General features: G+C 33.2%; 1 protein-coding gene and 1 non-coding gene across 4 annotated transcripts in view; one reads left to right on the top strand and one right to left on the bottom strand.

Annotated features, from left to right (window-relative positions):
• LOC134674822 (homeotic protein antennapedia-like) overlaps positions 1 to 19194 on the top strand; it is a 238640-nt gene that overhangs the window by 73003 nt on the left and 146443 nt on the right. The window contains exon 1 of one of the 3 annotated variants that reach the window (XM_063532979.1): positions 2315 to 2756. The exons of the other annotated variants lie outside the window; for them this stretch is intronic. The gene's annotated coding sequence lies outside the window, so the exon portion shown is untranslated. Of the gene's footprint in view, positions 1 to 2314; positions 2757 to 19194 lie in introns of those variants that run through there. 3 annotated transcript variants of the gene reach the window in all.
• Positions 18823 to 18894, bottom strand: Trnat-agu (transfer RNA threonine (anticodon AGU)). Its single transcript has one exon. It is a non-coding gene; the product is annotated as a tRNA-Thr (tRNA).

The following is a 19194-nucleotide window of genomic DNA, read 5'->3' as shown; positions in this document are numbered from 1 at the left end:
TTCAAATTATCATATATATCATATTCATCATCATATTAGATGCTGGCAGCATTCCCTCGCTGAATGGCAATACCTACCTATTGATTGTTTTATTAGAAAAAAGTATAGTTATTTTCATTTCTCTTACTCTCATCGTAGTACAAAGTTTAAATTTGTTAAATTGGAAGTGAGAACTCTCGGTGATATTTAGTTGTGACATTTAGGGGCCTAGCCAAAATGACAATCGTAACTAATTAAGTACATCAACAAACGCCAAACGAAAGGAAAAAATGTATCAGGAAAGATTCCTTTTTCAGCCGTTGAGCAACAGACTGTTACACCTTACGTACGAATTCACAAGTGCGACAGAGAGGCAACACTTCGAACGTGGTTCGCGGTAGACCCTCTGATGCTTTGCTTTTAGATTTATTCCACGCGGTGCGTTTAAACCTACGCCTTTCATTGATATTCTAACTTAATGTGATATTCTTATGGACTATATTGGCTTGCGCTTTATATGAAACAGTCATCGTCGGAATTTATAATGTGCAATCTTTAGATCCTGAGATATTCAATAAAAATTACTCTGTAAGTGTAAGTCATTTAACACACTCTTAATTATTTAGTACGTACTGCAGTACTACTATTAAAAAATCTTAAAGAAAAAAATTGTCTTACGCGAGTTTCATTAAATAAATGGGATTATATAATCTGTGAATACTTTAATGTTGTGTTTTTATAAGAAAAGTTTTAAGTCGGTTAAGCTTTTTTATCTTCATACGACGATATCGATGCAGTGCAAGATAGCTCCGTGTTTATGTCGCTTATATTAAATTGCCTGTGTTGATTATTGTGACATCGCTTTTTGTGTGTGCTCATATTTATTACAGCGTTAACATCATTTGTACTCTGTTTTTGCTTTTAAACGGTGTGACTTACAAAAATTCGGTCAGCGTAAATCATGAGTTACGGACAAAGCGTATAGTCCGTCGCCCACGGTGCCGTAATAAAATTATATTCCCATAAAAATCAATATAAACACCGTAACAATCTATAAAAAGCGCCACGATTTAGCTTAACGTCTTCATTAGGCGCAGCACGACCTCCTGCGCAGGTCTCGGCGCAATTTCCACTCGGCCCTCGGCTGTGCCCGCAATTTGCGTTGTTCGGGTCCCGATTTGTCGGGGCCGCAATTCTGAAAAGCGCCCGACAATTTCTTGTACGGCAATTTCCGAACGGCCGATTGGCGCACTCGCAGCCCGTTGTAATTGAGGTTGTGGGGCAGGTCGCAATTTTAAAATTACCGCGATTGAGTGCTCACCTCTTATTGCATACTTGCAACGAAACACTAAGAGCTTTTAAATTTACGACTGATTCCAGTAATTTTCGTGGGAGATTCATTAAATTGTTGTTTAAAATGATGAGTTGGTGCGGTCCTTTATTATTTTCATCCTTTTGCCTTTATTTATTTTCAATTATGCCATTTTATTACTAGTTAGAGTTACAATGATGTTTAAAGAATCTCTAGAGAAGTAGAGTACGTAACTAGTGTATCCATTATTAATTTCTTACCTTAGGTAAGTATAGCCTTAGGTACTTATTTGAAACTATTTAAATGTTTTCCAATGTCTGCTCTATCATTTGCAATAATATTTACCTATCCACCTTGGATATCAATTACTTAAAATTACTGCAAAAATAATACAAAAACAGCGGATGTGTCTCATTTAGCAATTAAATATACAAAGGGACCTAATAACTTAAAAAAGTTTAATCTAAACAACAGAGGTGCGCCTGCGGTTCACATTCTTGCCGGTAATTATCTGTTCTTTTCAGCCAGACCACTTCTAAACCGCTACAATTTTCTATTACCGTCACCTTTTTTTATGAAAGAAATATAATTGTACAACCTGAGCCGGTGCGTACAACAAGATGATTTATAACTCGGGGCTAGTTAATTGTATTTTTCTCTCAAAAAACGTAGGGCATTATCTCGGGGCGCTCGACAGGTAACAAATCTTGCTTTTTAAATATTATTACTCATCGTATTCGATTTGGGAGCGAGCGCGCTACGAATGCTTTATCACCACCTACTCGGCGTCCCGTGGCTCACGATCTTTGGTCCCCCTAAACTTTATTCAAATGCGACACACATTCATCCGGCCGTCTCTCTCGCGCGCGCGGTCATTAGTCACTGCCCGCCTATCGCCGTCTCGTACCCCACTAAAATAGACTGTGTGCCCAAGCGCAAAGTGATCGTGTCAAAACTTTTGTATAGAGCCGGGTAATGGCTTACGAAATTTTTCCCCTACCTCGTGACTTTTTTTGTACAGTTGAGCTAGTGTGCTAGGGTTGTAAGGTTGTGTTAGTTAAAAAATTGGGCCGATTTTGATATGGGGTCCATTGTGGCGTAGGTTTTTGTGCGATGGCGGGCAGATGCCGTCTCCGCGCTAGGTGAGTTCGGAACACGATTCTTGTATATGGACAACAGTGTCAGTTGTAAACAAGGATTTGTATAGGCCATACGTATCGGACAAGTTTTCGCGGCACGAGATTTATAGCTCCTATTACTTAATTAGAATTTAATAAGAGAACACTGGGATGATAATCCTTTATCAATTGTTTTATAATTTATAGTGTTCCAACTAGAAACCAAAAAGATTTTACGACTAATTAACAAGTGTTCAAGTGGTATTGGAGATTGTTTATTGGTGAAACAGTGTCAACATAAATCAATTAGTGAGTGGATGAAGATATTTAAGAGGATTTAATTATTCGTGAGTATCTATTAATAAATTTAATTAATCTAATTTAATTATAATAAATACATATAATAATACAGTAGTTTGGCAAACCACTAGGTACATACTAGGTATATTGTACTACCTTCTACTAAAAAGACACGAAATAAATATATCATCATTTAGTTCCGATTTTACATAAATTAAATTTGCCGCCTTTTTTATACTGACTAAAACGGTTAGCCAGACTATGCATAGGTAAATAACAGTGAAAACGTTTTACTTATCTATTGTAAAGACTTTAAAAGACTTTTAAAACATACCTACTAGGTACCTATCTGTAATTAAGCAATATTTAAGTATCCACATCTTCCTTGATCAGCGGTAAATAATTCCTATTTATAGTACATATAACAAAATGTTTACCTACTTAAATTATTATAATTTAATAATATCGAAACGCAATAAATAAATAGAGCTCAGCGGCGCGGCTCGATGATCCTCTAAAGAGCGAGTAGGAATGCATCGCGATAAAAGATGTCATCCGGATTCTCAGACCTAAAAGCAAAATCGAACCATATTATCTGAATCATTGTCTTAAACAACAACAATTCTTATGCAATAAAAATAAGGTTTAAATTCGCATGGACGTAGTTTTTATTTTTTCTACCGGAGACGAAGGCAAAGGTTCTGACCTAGCTTTGGGAATTCATAAAATCAAAGCTGCGACCGATTCGTTTCGTTCTTCGAAGTTTGCTCCTTTTATTTTGATATCCTTGTTTAATATAAAGACTTACGACATTGGATTGGCAAATACACCGACCAGGTTTCAGGATGTGAAACTGTTCAGTTAGTTATGCAAATAAAATCTTCATTGACCTTTATGATCGCTCATACCTAGAGATATTTTGCTATCGATTGATTTTTTGTCCTTTATTTAAACGTACCTATTAAGATTTAGTACCTACTTCAGTATTAGATATGTGCAAAAAAAATACTTTAAAACACACCTGCAATATCAAGCACATCCCCAAGCCGTTTCGGAATTCAAAAAGCCGCGAGCACAATATTAGCAGCACCTGAACTGAATCCAGTGCTTTTATCACTTCCTCAGATAGCGAATTCTTTCTCAGCGGCGAGGAAATGAAATTCTTATCGTGCCTCGGTTGAAAGAAGCCCACTTCTTTCTGTTATCCGCGGAGGAAATGTATCGGGGGGAACACCCAGCGCGCCTGCAATATCCAACATCTGATTGCCAAACGGAATCAAGGGAAAATCTCGAGCTCAGCCTAAAAATACAACGCACAGTAAATATTTGGGGTGGATAAAACCGAGTGTATTGCTCTGATTGAAAACGATTTTAAGGATGCTCTAGTCCATTTAAAAGTTATCTCGATCTTGTTCAAGTCGGTGATGACAACCAACAAATATTGCGTATTATTAGCGTTAAAATTTATGACGCTATCGGAATCACAGGACGCGTTTTAAAACTTTTTAACAATGATGTCCCCTTTTTCATCCTGACGCTACACTAAAATTTACGATCGGTCCGCGCGAGCAAACATTGCGTGCCTGATGTTTCTAAAAATGTGTCAAACTTTTTACAAAGTTCTTTCATTTAACGGCGTCCTGCCTTTCACTGTAGCCTTGCGAGCTTTTTTCTTGTTTGTTTTAAGTCTCTATTGAAATGTCGCCAGAAGAAAAAATTTTGAGCCACGACGTAAAAAGTGGACACTCCGTGAGATAATGAAATTTCTTTATTCAGCCGCCTTTTGTTACCGTCTTTGATTATTCTCGGTACATCATTTGAGAATAGTATTGTTTTGATGCACAAAAAGGTCATAAAAACTAAGTAGGCGACTTTAAGACTGATTAAAGTTGCACAATACGTTTTTACCATTTCCTTTTTGATCAAGGTCTTAAACCCATTTTGCCTTATCTAACTAGTTTATTTACAAATCGCGACAACACCGATCGGAAATTCTTACACAAAGATTACGATTGAAGATTTATTTCGTATATCTATCGACATGCACACTCGTTTAGCATAATCGGTTTATTTTAAATTTATAAAGTGTCCCTGGCCATTTGCCGTGGCGGGCAGAACCGGTCCCAGAATTAGGTTCCCTTGACGTTCCCGGAGCTCTCCCGTGCGTTCGGCTAACTAATGCAAACAACCAAGATTATCTCGTTTTGATTTTTAGCTCTCAATAAATAACATCTAGAAGGTCAAGATCGTTAATAATTGTTATGACGTGAGTGTATTAATTTATTGACAACTTGAAATTTAGAATGGGTTTGAATGTTAAGATTATTAAAATATGAGCTACTATATTCAAAAAAAAATTAGAATAAGCACATACAAAAACTTATTAAATAACCTAAACAATGTAAACAATATTATATAAACTTATTATACAATATTGTTAGTAAACTTTTTAAGTAGGTACCTACTTACTCTTACTAGGTACTTAGATATAAATAAAACGGAAAACCGATTTTTACTTTTCAATCAAAGCATAAGTATGAGTTAAGATAAGAGCCGTAAAATTAACATTTTTATTCATTTTCAATCAGCTATCTAAATTAATGAATGTGTCGTTAATGTCATCAAAGCAGATAATTTCATTTAATTCTCGCTCTTAAGACTTTATTTTGATATCTGATCGAAAACACCATCGGGTTGCGTTAGACAACTTTATGTGTGTATAATGTAATAAAATCTATCAAGTTATGGCCCATCGATAGAAGAATGTACGAAAATAGTTACTCTGTCGTAAAGTAGAAGCGGAATTAGCGTCGCCGGAAATGGATATTCGATTTTTAAATGCAAATTTTTCTTCGATACCTATTTACGAAGTGGTTTTTAATACAACTGGCCAGTGTTTGATTTTCGTCGTTCGAATTTTAAATCTGAAGACGCGTAGGCGCACGTATTAGATTGCTTTAGAGATATTAATCTGTCCTAAATGTGGGAAGTGAATTATTGTTCTTTTTTTTCTATAAATAAATTTTAGTTTCTATTCTTAATTTATCAGCTTCATTAGCAGTGGAAAATTGAACGACCTAAGAACTAAGAAGAGTTTAAAAAGAAAAAAATAGCCTAGGTATACTTATTTTAAATATTAGCTTACCTTAGATAAACTTTAATAAGTTTTTGTACCTAGATGTCATGATATTAATTGAAGACATTTTTTTTTCGTAAAGAAATTCAATTGTTTATCTATATAGGATAGGATATATTATCGGATATAAGGGCGGGTGTACATAGAAGGCCGGCGAGCAGCTGTCTGGCCTGTTAACTGACAGCTTTTAGATTAGGGCCGCAGCCCCTCGGCGCCCCTCCCAAATTGAGAGCTCGACCGCCGTTCTAAATTAGTAACGGTTACCAAATTGCTTTTTAATTTCAAACCAGCTATTATAATTATATCGATACATTTTTACCCGTGATTTTTATTAATTAAAAGCTTCGCGGATAAAGTTATTTGAAGCCGAGCGTTGAAATAAAACTAAATAATAAAGTATCGGCCAAGTTCAATATTGAGTTACAAGTAACAAGACCAACGGACATTGAGAAATATTTCATCTCATCGTTGCTCGGTTGCGCCGTATGTTTGGATGTGTGTTTTGGTTCGTTTTTTTGCCGGCCCGAGGCGCGCCCGGCCCTGCCCTAGTCGCGAGTTTTGAGGCCCAACCCTAATTTTAATGGCTGCTTAGACCGCTCACATCCGTGCTCACTAAGTGTGGAGTGGACTTCTTTGTTAATTTGGTAGGTATAGCCCAGGCAAAAAGTATGGAAACAAGCTTAGGTACGTGCATTTCATGCTTAGGTATATGAAAATAGGACACATGTGATGGAGTTTATAATACCGCATTGACAAGTAAAAATAATAGAACATTTTAAAATTAAGTGACCCAAATGTTTGTTACGATAATTGCCAGTTCATCATTTCGTAAGGCAAATAATGTGTGTAACCTGTCACTTTTTCAAAATTTATGTAGTATTTTACAATACCTATACCTACATATTAGGATGTTTTAATACCTACTTAGGTTGTGTTAAGTTTTTGGGTTTTTGGGTTCCAATATACAATTTTTAATTATAACTTATAGAAACATGAAATATTAAAGAAAGGAACGTTGTTTCCATACTTTTGGCCTAGGGTGTTTATGTAGTTTAAGCTTCGCAGGTAGATTGGTTTAGGTACATTTATTTAAATCATTTTTTTTATCATGGAACATACACGGCATAAAATTATGATCGGAATAATATTTTATAGGTACTTTAATCGAGTGAATTCTTTCCTGGGCCTTTAGTGATAGTTTCCGTGCCATTAAAATACAATAACGCGTTAGCTCAACACGTCTGTAATGCTCTCGCGCACGCGACTAGATTCCGAGATACTCCAGTCAATGAGGCGCTCAACCTCCGAGCCAAGTATCCCATCCAATTTTTATAGGCAAAAAGTGCACAATCTCATAGTCCATTATTTTAAATATGTACCAAAGTAATTTTTTAAATGGTATGATTGCTCTTTAGGTTAACACACGTGTGTATGTGAGAACTATCTTATTTTTTTATTTTTTATTAGGCAGACATCTATTTTTAGCGCTCGAATACCTAATAATATTAGGATATATTATATCTTTTAACATTTCATTACAATTTTGTAATAAAGTAGGTACTGAGGGCGATTTTTAGGTAGGTAGGCAGTACTCGTTATTATCAATGTCAAAAAGGCTTACAGAGTTTTTTTTATTCTCATTAGGTGCATATTTATCCTTTAATTTCCTTTTTTCCTTCACGTTGATCAGTCTAATTGTTTAGGTATCAGTGATGATGCTAAGATTGTTTGCTTACGTACAGCGTGACTAATTGTTTTAATTAAACCGCTATAAATCAGCCGCATATCACTCGTGTATCCTCTGCATAGGCGTTTTTGCGATTAATTCGCTGGGAACGATTGCGACAATCGTGAAATCGCAATTACCGTTATTATGTCTATACTGGTTATTATTGACGCGCTTAGCGGGAAAAAAAGGGAAATTATTAGTGGCAACCGCTTACGAGTATGTGCTGGTGTGTAGGTTTACCCGACTTGGCTGAGGCACTTCCAAGCTTCTAAAATTGTAAATAAAATGCAAATTAATGAAAGATAATGGAATTGTTGTTATTGGGATGTGGATTGCGGGATATCATACCAATGCTTAATGATTTTTTTACCACACCAGCTCGAAAAGGCTCAACTTGCTTCAACAAATAATGAGAAAGTTACATATTATCTACAAGAGTGACATTGTGATGCAAATTTTGAGTTGTTTTCTCATGTTGGCTGGTAGAATGGACTTCTATATGATGAATTTGAATGTTACATGTTTAAATTATTCAATAACGTTCATTTGAATTTGACTTGTGATATCTTACAGTTAGTATTTTATGGGGAAAATATTGTATTTCACTCGGGAGCAAACTACTTAGGTATCTTGGCATAATTTTGGCAATATTGACCTCTCAGTAACATTTCATCATTACCAAACTGAGCTAATAAATCGTCCAGCGAATAATTAATTCAATTAACTTAGAGCCCGATCGGATTCCTATGTACGAGACGTATTAATACAAGCTATAAGTCACTGCACTACCCTTCCCCACAAGCTGATGCATGATCAACGTGCCCGGTCATGGGTGTTCCAACGGCTTTCCGAGGGTAGCCGACTCGGTGGTTCATATAATCCAGTAAGAAAACTCGCTATGACTACACCTAGTTGTAACGGATCTCGAGGTCAAGCTATACTGTTTGAATAAAGAACTCGAATGGCACACGCTTACGCAGCCAATGAGAGCGACACCACCGCGCTTTTTGTTATATTCGACCCGTAATTGCTGAAAACTTTTCACGCCGCGGCTCCAGTCACGCGTATTTTATTACTATGAAATTGAATAATTTATGACCCCACACCCGGCTGACCATTGCACGGGCAGAATTTTAATATCGGAATTATGTTTACGCGAATCCGTGATTAGCCCGCATCATCGCGGCATGACTTATCAGCCTTAATTGCCCCTAAAGCTTCCGAGATTTATGTATATTCAATCCCGGTCACCTAATCCCGGGTCAATCCGACCCCGGAAAAGGTTTTCCCGGTTATTTTCCGTAGAACTTTTAATCCTGCTGAATACCGACATATATCATAGCGGATTAAGAGGTTTAAATTGGAAGTAACCGACGTCCGAAATAAATTTAAATCGGCTGGCGTTCAGTACCTATTGTGATACCGGCGCCGATGCTAAATGGGGGCCGATTTTATCCCTCATCTAAATCTTGCTAAGTTCGGACTTGGAACACTGCTTGAAAGACTTTTTGGCTTTGATTGACTTATCAGACCGCTCAGATAGGCAATTTGGTATAGAGAAAAAACAGCGAAACATACAGGAGTTAGGTGGCTTACAAATACCTAGGTACTTACCTTGGTATATTTAGCCTAATATGATTAAACTCTTAAAAACAATAATAAATCGTTCGAAAAATCAGATTTAGGTAAGACCTTAATTTTTTTATGTTTAGTTTGATCCTATCTATTCCAAATAAACTTTTCACAAAAAATCTCATAAGATACCTACAATCTTTCGAGGCCCGAAGCCAGCCCTGTCTTAATAATGGGTATATAGTTGAATACAAAATGTTATTTAATAGTGGGTGTTGCTGTCGAATCTTACAGTTAACATTATAATTTTGAAGGTATCTATTTATTAAATTAAAAATCATGTTCGCAAATACATGCACCGTTATATTATTATATCACTACGTAACGGATATTCTATGGCTAATGAGAAAAAGATAAGAGACCATTAAAATTAATAATACATCAAGTATTTATATTGATGTACGTAATAAAATATGTATAAGTTTCTTTTATTTTACAACCACTTGGAACAGTTACTTAAATTGTTCTCATTACTTCTATTTTCTACTTTTTCACACAATAGGTGATTTCATTGAATTTATTATAAGCTACCGTAAAAAGCTGTTGAAGTGAAAACATTTATCTATTTAAAACTAGTTTTCCGAAACACCTTGCGGAAAATACGTCTTTCCTAGTTAAAAGTAACCTACAATTAGTTTAAACTAGTTATGATCAAATGCACTTTGCCAAAACTAGTTCTAGCTCCCATTTAAAACTATAGCCTTCAAGCTTTTCGGAAAACTAGTTTTAAAACTCGTTATCACTAAAAACGGGTTTGACGGCAACATACCTATACATATACTGAATACAAAATGGTTATAATCAGACCCAAAATCGAATTCCAATATCAAACACTTTCTGCCCCTACTATACTAGGTTATAAGTTGAAATATTCGCACAACACACGTTTATATATCAGAACAAAATTAAAACGGGTGGCCAGATAAATCACAGGAAAGTGTCGACTCGGTTCGAACCCGCGACCCTTTGGAGAGCCACCTGACCTGCCAATGTGGGGTCTAATAAAAACGGCGGATTATCAAGGATGCATTTTATTACCAGGGAAATCAATTTCATTATGGTCACCCTAATGCCTATACGGGAAATATAGGCGGTATTAAATATATGTATTACTTATTTTATATGTATCGCTAGATCACTACTTGTATTAATTAATACGACGGTACGATATTTTTGAGAGGTAAGATAAGCAAATCCAAATACCTATTGTGTAGTATGTCTGGCCAAGTTCAATGAGAAGCCGAATGAATTATATATTATGGACAGTGTGTATATAATTGATTAGTGAACTGTTTAGGGTACCTATATTGATTTCTGACACATCGTTTGAATAGGTCTTCTAAAAAAATTAAAGCTTCCAAAAAAGTTATTTTGAAAGGATTACTTTTAAAAATAGTTGCCTAGAAAGTGGAAATTATGTGTTTATACTTTTTAAAATAAATAAATTTATAAATATAAACATGAAATAATGATTACATAATAAAAAATAGAATGCTACAAATCCAGCGGTCTGGCAGCTATCCCATTTACTTGTTGTACTAACAATAGCGATGTCTGCCACACACGATCAAAGATATCGTTCAATTGGCATCCGATAGTCCAGTCAGCAGGAGTTAGAATTATTAGATATAGACTTTCTACAAAAACAAACCATTTGTACACTCCTGTTGCATTTTCAAGTATTGTTTATTATTGATTAATTTATTATGATTTTTAAATTATTTACTTTAGCATATCATTTAGAGTTTATAGACGCCACTGTTTTCCTTTTTGTAACAACGTATTTTAACTTTTTATTTTATACATACCTCATAGATGAAAATTACGCTTGGTAGTTATAGGTAAATTATTTGAGACTAACGTATTGGTTCTATAAAAATAAGTGCAAATGATGACATAATGAAAATATAACCCTAAATCCACATGTAACTATCGACCATAAATAACATACATCCATATAACACGTCTGTACAGTGTGTCCCTGTATATACCTGTGCTTGTAGATACATAGCAGTGTTGGCATCAATCTGAACTAAATCAATCCGGATTGATCAATCGAATTGACGCGTCAATCCGAATTGATCAATCCGGATTGATCAATTCGAATTGAATCAATTCTGATTGACGCGTCAATCCGATTGAATCAATTTGAATTAACGCATCAATCCTCAATTCGGATTAAATCAATTCTCAATCTAGATTAACCATAGTCCCTAAGATTACTTTTCAAAGGTGTAAGTTTTTGGGACTTACTTACTGGACTTAAATTCGATATCTGAGGTTCCCAGAGGTTCAAAAACATGTTCCTGATGTCAGTATTGATTTATTTTATTTATTTTACTTATTTTATTTATTTTATTTATTTTATTTATTTTATTTATTTTATTTATTTTATTTATTTTATTTATTTTATTTATTTTATTTATTTTATTTATTTTATTTATTTTATTTATTTTATTTATTTTATTTATTTTATTTATTTTATTTATTTTATTTATTTTATTTATTTTATTTATTTTATTTATTTTATTTATTTTATTTATTTTATTTATTTTATTTATTTTATTTATTTTATTTATTTTATTTATTTTATTTATTTTATTTATTTTATTTATTTTATTTATTTTATTTATTTTATTTATTTTATTTATTTTATTTATTTTATTTATTTTATTTATTTTATTTATTTTATTTATTTTATTTATTTTATTTATTTTATTTATTTTATTTATTTATTTTATTTATTTTATTTATTTTATTTATTTTATTTATTTTATTTATTTTATTTATTTTATTTATTTTATTTATTTTATTTATTTTATTTATTTTATTTATTTTATTTATTTTATTCATTTTATTTATTTTATTTATTTTATTTATTTTATTTATTTTATTTATTTTATTTATTTTATTTATTTTATTTATTTTATTTATTTTATTTATTTTATTTATTTTATTTATTTTATTTATTTTATTTATTTTATTTATTTTATTTATTTTATTTATTTTATTTATTTTATTTATTTTATTTATTTTATTTATTTTATTTATTTTATTTACTTTATTTATTTTATTTATTTTATTTACATTATTTATTTCTTTTACTTTATTTATTTTAATTATTTTATTTATAATATAATAAGAACACACCACACAGGTAGATATAAAGATAAACAGAGGAACGGCAAAAAAACTTGTTTATGCTGGAGGCTGTTTTCACCTTAGATATCGATTTTGAATGCAAGCAGTCACTTTCAAAAAATGTCACTAAAATGTCCCGAAAGAGGACACCTTTCAATATTGCAGTCGAAAAGATGTTTAGAAACCTCTGGCTACCTCAGATATCGATTTTAAACGCAATCGGGTAATTTCTAGAAATGTCCCAAAAAAGGGCATCTCTCAATATTTCCCTCGGAAACAAGTTTCGAAACCTTTGGGCACCTCAGATATCGATTTTGAACGCTATCGGTTAATTTCAAGGAAAGTCCCGAAAATGTTCCTAAAAGGACATCCTTCATAATGCCGTCAGAAACATGTTTCGGAACCTTTGGTAAACTCGGACACCGCTTCGGAACGCATTTGGTCAGTTTCAAAAAATGGCCTAAATAAAAAGGACATTAGGTGTACATACAGTAGACAGTAATCGTCAATCCGAATTGACGATTGAGGATTGAGGATTGACCGGTCAATTCGAATTAACGATTAGTAATCGTCAATCTTCAATCAGTAGATTTAGAATTAGTTTCGTCAATCGTCAATCGTCAATTCGAATTGATCGGTCAATCCTCAATCGTCAATCGTCAATTCGAATTGATATTTTGCCAACACTGATACATAGGTTGGTGTGGACGTGGAATTGTGTACGTAAATCATTAATCAGGTGCGTCATTTGTTCGCCCGAAATAATTAATGGGTGGCGTGGCGCTAGCTTCGCCTCTTTAAAACGCAGTTACTGCCTTCTGCTCACACGGTGTAGTGATTAGGGGTTGTGCTTTGTTTAGATAGTAAGGTGTATAAATGAGAATTATTTTAATTAACAAAAAATGATTTTTGGAAATTCCAGAAACGTTTTATATCTAAAAGAAAAATCAATATTTCGTTGCTCTTCTAGTTTTAATATTCATTTTATATATTTAAGCTAAATACTGTCGAATTTAAACTTAAAGCATTATTTCTACACTATTAAAGCAGATTGTTCTTACAAGTTGAGGAAGCGTTACAAATATAATAATCTGTTATGCCCAGGTTTTTCTACAAAATTATCCTGGGCAATAATAAAAACAGCCTTTATGGCGTTAACGCAAACCTTTGAAGAACAATGTGTTTTTGTTTTTAAGCGTGCAAGCAAGTACTCATATACCTTTATATCCACTTAGCGTTTTCTTTATTGATATAGGTATACGGTATAATGTTAAAAGATTTTAATAACTTGTTTTTTATTTACATACCTACCTATGTACGGTCTAATATTTCACCTCTAAATTATACACATCACATTTCTCGCACAAAACAAGCAAAATTATGCAAAAAAGCTTTTATATGTAGAACATCGCCAATTAGGTACCTACTGGAGTTTGTGGCAGTTACTTAGTTCTTCATTTTACTGCTAAATATACTTTACTGTTCTCTCTTTAAAGATTTTCATTCTACCAAACTATAGAAAAATATTATTTCTGTGATAACTATATACCAATTCCTCTTTGTCTTGGATAGGGGCCAAAAAATTCTCCTAATTAAAAATACTGCCTGGTGGAATACAATTTCACGGTTTCAACGGTTGTTAAAATAAATTTCCTTTTCATTAATCTTCTACAAGCCGTTACAAAACTATTAAATCTGCCAAGAATTATGTGATTATGCACAAAACAAATAACAATGCCATTATTCAGAAGTCACTTTTGTTTTTATCTTGAGTAAGATTTCAGGAAACATAAACATTGTTAAGTGTTATTCTTAATACCGCAAATAGGGTCGTATTTTGACAATATTATTATAAAGAGTTTCTATTAGTTTTTGTATTTTTACAAATATATAATATTTGTAAAAATCGTATAAGACGCCGTCTAATAAGCAGTTGCCAGATCTTTTATTAGATTATTCGTAAAATAATACAAATGTTACTTTACAAGTGTACATAAAAAGTGGTATTCTTCAGTTACTTTATAATACCTACTTATTTATAAAACCACGTTTGTATTAATTTGTTATAAATAGAGTGGTTCCAAAGCAAGGTCGATTAAGACCATAAATTAAACACAGGGACAACTGTAGTAATATTCCCTATATCTTAGTTATTAAATACTTCTATACCATGCTTCGGTATATTATAAATAAAAAAATAAATATTATAGGACATTCTTACACAGATTGACTAAGACCCACAGTAAGCTCAAGAAGGCTTGTGTTGTGGGTACTCAGACAACGATATATATAAATACTTAAATACCTATATAGAAAACAACCATGACTCAGGAACAAATATCTGTGTCATCACACAAATAAATGCCCTTACTGGGATTAGAACCCAGGACATTATACTTAATACAAGTTTGTTAACTAAATGTACGTCTTCTGAAAACATATGTAGACATTTTCTATTTAATTTTACTACATCACAACCGTAGATACAAAAGATACAAAACAGAAAAGAAAACAGTTACTAATAATACGACACTTCGTCCTGGAATCTAAAACCTCCCGTTCCAACTTCCAAAACACAATACAAAAGGGTAAAAAGTAAGTTACCGCGCCTAATCAAGTGCGGGTCTTTAGGCGGGAGGGTGTAACAAAGGGTTGCCCGGGGCAATATCCACTGTTCTGATTAATGGTTGTGTAATTGTTCCCCTATAATATACAATAGCGCATAGATACGCGCTCAGCTGTCGATGATGTATGTGCGAGAATTTGAGGATTTTGTTTTATAAACTCCTCAATTCTACGTTTGTTGATGTGTCTAACAAGTCTCACAATAAAACTAAAAGGTTTTTCCAACATAGATTCATACTTATTTGATTAGACTACATCATACATTGAAAAAAAAAACATAAAATTAATTACAGTAGATTTTTTTGTCGATTGCCTGTTATACTATAAGTACTCGTAGATTATAAGTTAATATTTCTAATAAGATTCCGTAGACATAATAAGTAGAAATGTGCCAGTTGGTAAAAACACTTAATTGTCTACTTAATTAAAACTTTATAAGGCATTCACAACCATGTCAAGAGCCTTAAACAGTTTTTGTAATAGCTTTTTCGCCTTTGGCGATCATTTTTTATAGGTACTTTTGGAATGGAAATATACTTTATAGAAAAATAAAAAGTAGATAATTAAACAACCAGTAGGCACAGTTCCTATAGACATGCGTACTTTTCCTATGTAGGTACATTTTTATTTAATTTTAATTAAACCAAACATAATCATTATTTTTTACGTCAAATAAATTATGTAATTTAAAAAAGATCATATTAATACATATAATAATGGGTTTCGAAATCATACGAAAATCATGAGCGTGTGCAAAAAAACTATACTCAACTATGTATGTATTTAGATTGACACTCAAAAATAAATTAAAAGGGATCAACTGATGGAGTTTTACACAACCTACATAACTTAAACGGTTTACAAAGGGTTATCTCAGCAATGATCTGACCACGCACCTATTGTCAACCGTTCACGCACCTTTAATAAAGCGAGGCTTAACCTTACATCGCCTCCACAAAGGTGAAGAACGCAATTATCTTACCTAACTTAGATGAAGATAAATTCAATTACTACTGTACAACGAGATCGCAGAACGTCGTATAAACGTTCACGTCTTAACCTCACTTGCACCTTTTATACAGCACCGTGGTACCGTTTTATCGCTGTAAAATAAAACGACGCAAGTGCACTAGATTGAAAAACACACTTGGGGCATTTGAGTAGCACGGTAGCGTTCTGCGCGAGTGCTGGGTGGGCGCGTAATTGCACTAATTACGTCAATACCACTATGTTATTAGTAATGAATTATTGATGTACAGTAACGTGATAAATGATGATTCGCTCGTTAACTAGGTACGGATGTAAAAAAGGTCCAGGTAAAGTTTGTTTTAAAAATTTACCTACTTACCTATGTTATTATCCATTTTCATACACATTCCTTGTATTTATATTTTATTTCTTAGTTAGAAATTTTATAGCAATCAAAGTTTAAGTAAACTGAATTCACACGGTAAAAACATAGTATTTATAAAACTTGGCCTTACACACTTCCGGGCGTCTATAAAGACGGATGCGTTCAACGCTCCTCAAAAAAAAAAACCACTGGCATTTAGTTCATCTACCCACCGTTAGATGTCTCTGTTAACAAATTACTCGCTTCCCAAAACCGGCGGCTATCGAGAGCAATATCTCTCGTTTTATTGTTATCAACATTGTTTATTGACATTCTATTACAAAACAGTAAATAAACAAGCATGTAACAGTCATAAAACTGCCATAAAAGTCGTTTGTCATCCGGGCGAGATTGTGACGTAGTGGAGAAGCGGTTCGACGGTACGGCGATAGAGGGCGCTGTTTTATGTCAACATTGGCGTTGGATGGACGATTATGAGGGCATTATTTTTTACGAGGCATTAAACTTGATTTTAATGGTCGCACTTCAAATATTTACTTACAAACACGTGTTTATTGGTTAAACGGTACAGTAATAACTTATTTAAAACAAATAAAATAACTTTTATGGTTAAGTCAGATGATTTATTAGGCTATTCATTTTAGACACGTACTTACGTTTAGTCATTCATACTTAAATAACTCATTATTTTATACTTCAATAATTGTTCATAAAAATATCAACAATATTAAACGCCACGCAAAGGAAGAACTATAAAATTTCATGACAAAAGTAGGTATACTCAGTTATTAAGGCGACCTTAATCGAATCCCTAAAATGGCCTAATAGAAAAAAGCAATTACTATTACTATCACAAGTATGTTTCATCAGTTAGGTATTTTATTAGTTTCACACTCGAATAAGTGAGAATGCTCCCCACCCCTAGACAAATGACAGCGCGCATGGCGGGATGAATAATGGCTGCCGATCGTGCAGCGGCCATTTTAATTTTTAGGGGTGCCTACCCTTGCTATTATTAACTTTCTGTGCGGAGAGATAAGAGTGGAAAGAATAAGCATGGCGGTGCATCATCGTAGTTTGTTGATTAGGTATTTCTTTATTGAGCTTTAAAATTCAAAGATAGAGGTTTGTTATAATTTATACTTAGGTTGTTAAAAAGTCTGAACTCTTTTAGAGTGAAACGGATAACGCTAATAGATAAATACCTAGTTACTTTACGTAAAATACTACTACACATAACAATTCTTTATAAACGATAACATAGCGAGTAGAATATGTATTTACCTATTAACAACATATCTTATGCATATTATACCTAATTTGTATACTATTTTAAACCTGAAACTATTATTTTAAGTTCAATATTTTCTTGAATTTACGTAATTAGTGTTTCTACTTGCCCACATACTTTTCCAAATCTATGTTTATGATACTCCGGCACCATAAGTCAGTAGGACAGGTTCAGCTACTGATTACGTTTCCAAAACTCCCGTTATTTATTTAAAACTAAAAGCTACCATATTTTGAAAGCCACTAGGTCCAGTTTTATTTAATCTATTTAAATTTTGTGCTACTTTTTAAATTCGTTTGTCAGTGTTTGCGTGAGAAGTGGTAGTTTCGGAACGCACCGCACGCACTCCTCCGAAATTATTTTAATAAGCCGGCTTTGCTTTGATTTCATTTTTTACTTTTCTAGTATATTATATACGTAGAATGCGTATATATTCATAATTAAGAGATTAATAACCTTTACCCAAATATTTCTTTTACTATATTGTAAGTGCCTACGTACAGTTACACTTTTACCTTTCTTTAGAACTCATCAGATCATTACGGCTCATTTATTGTTGAATCTGTGTTTGGTTTATTCATTTTCATAGAACGTAAGTTTTAATTGGGTTTTATTTTAATTTTAAATACGTATATATCTCATTTGTATATCTCTCGCATTATTATTAGGCCTACATTATGCCTAACTAAAGACTTACCGATGGTCTCGTAAAAACTATTATAATTAAAAGCAGCGAACGGAACGATAAAACATAAACGTTAGTAGGTAGGCACAGTAAGTATTTTTGTGTTATTTGAGTTCATCGTAACCAAAACGCACAAAACAAAAACTGTTTAAAGAAAGAAAATCCTTTTGCAAAATGTAGTAATATTTTCACCTAACGATTTTAATACGGAAGGACGCGCATATATCTTAAAATTTCCTACCCAAGAGGGACCCAGTCATGCGTTTGACTTACCACTTTGTCACACTGGATTTATGAGCGTGCTTCAGGAAGAAGCTGAAAGAATTCTTGACTGCCATCCAGTACAAACAAATAAAAATGTATTTATAGAGAGTCGATTTGAGACATCATCAAGGCGATCAAAATATACTTAAGTCTGATTTTTTTTGTTTTGTCTGCGATACCACAATGCTTGGAAATAAAGGAAAATGTAATGAACCTTAATAATAAAATAAAATAAAATAAAAATGTACAGACTCACTGTCTCGGACGAGACTCGAACTTGCGACTCCGGGATACTAACCCGCCGCTCTACCAACTGAACTACCGAGACTTACTCGTACAAGTTTCATCTACAGCCTGGCAAAAAAGAGTAGAAATAAAAAAGTGGTAACACTGTAGTGTCGTCCCGTTCTCTTATATAAATTGATTTGAAAGGGACGACACTACAGTGTTGCCACTTTTTAATTTCTACTCTTTTTTTGCAAGGCTGTACAGTTCTATACCGATGACCGACCGACTTAGGTGGTGCTTACCTACCCAAAATCGTTTTCCAGTTAGGAGGCACTTATCAACCACAATTAGGTAAATTATAAACTCAAAATACGTGAATAACCTGTTTTAATACATTAAA

The sequence above is a fragment of the Cydia fagiglandana genome, chromosome 2 (assembly GCF_963556715.1).
Source record: "Cydia fagiglandana chromosome 2, ilCydFagi1.1, whole genome shotgun sequence".
NCBI lineage: Eukaryota > Metazoa > Arthropoda > Insecta > Lepidoptera > Tortricidae > Cydia > Cydia fagiglandana.
Note: the sequence above shows the minus strand (reverse complement) of the source record. Positions and strands in the feature narration are given on the sequence as shown.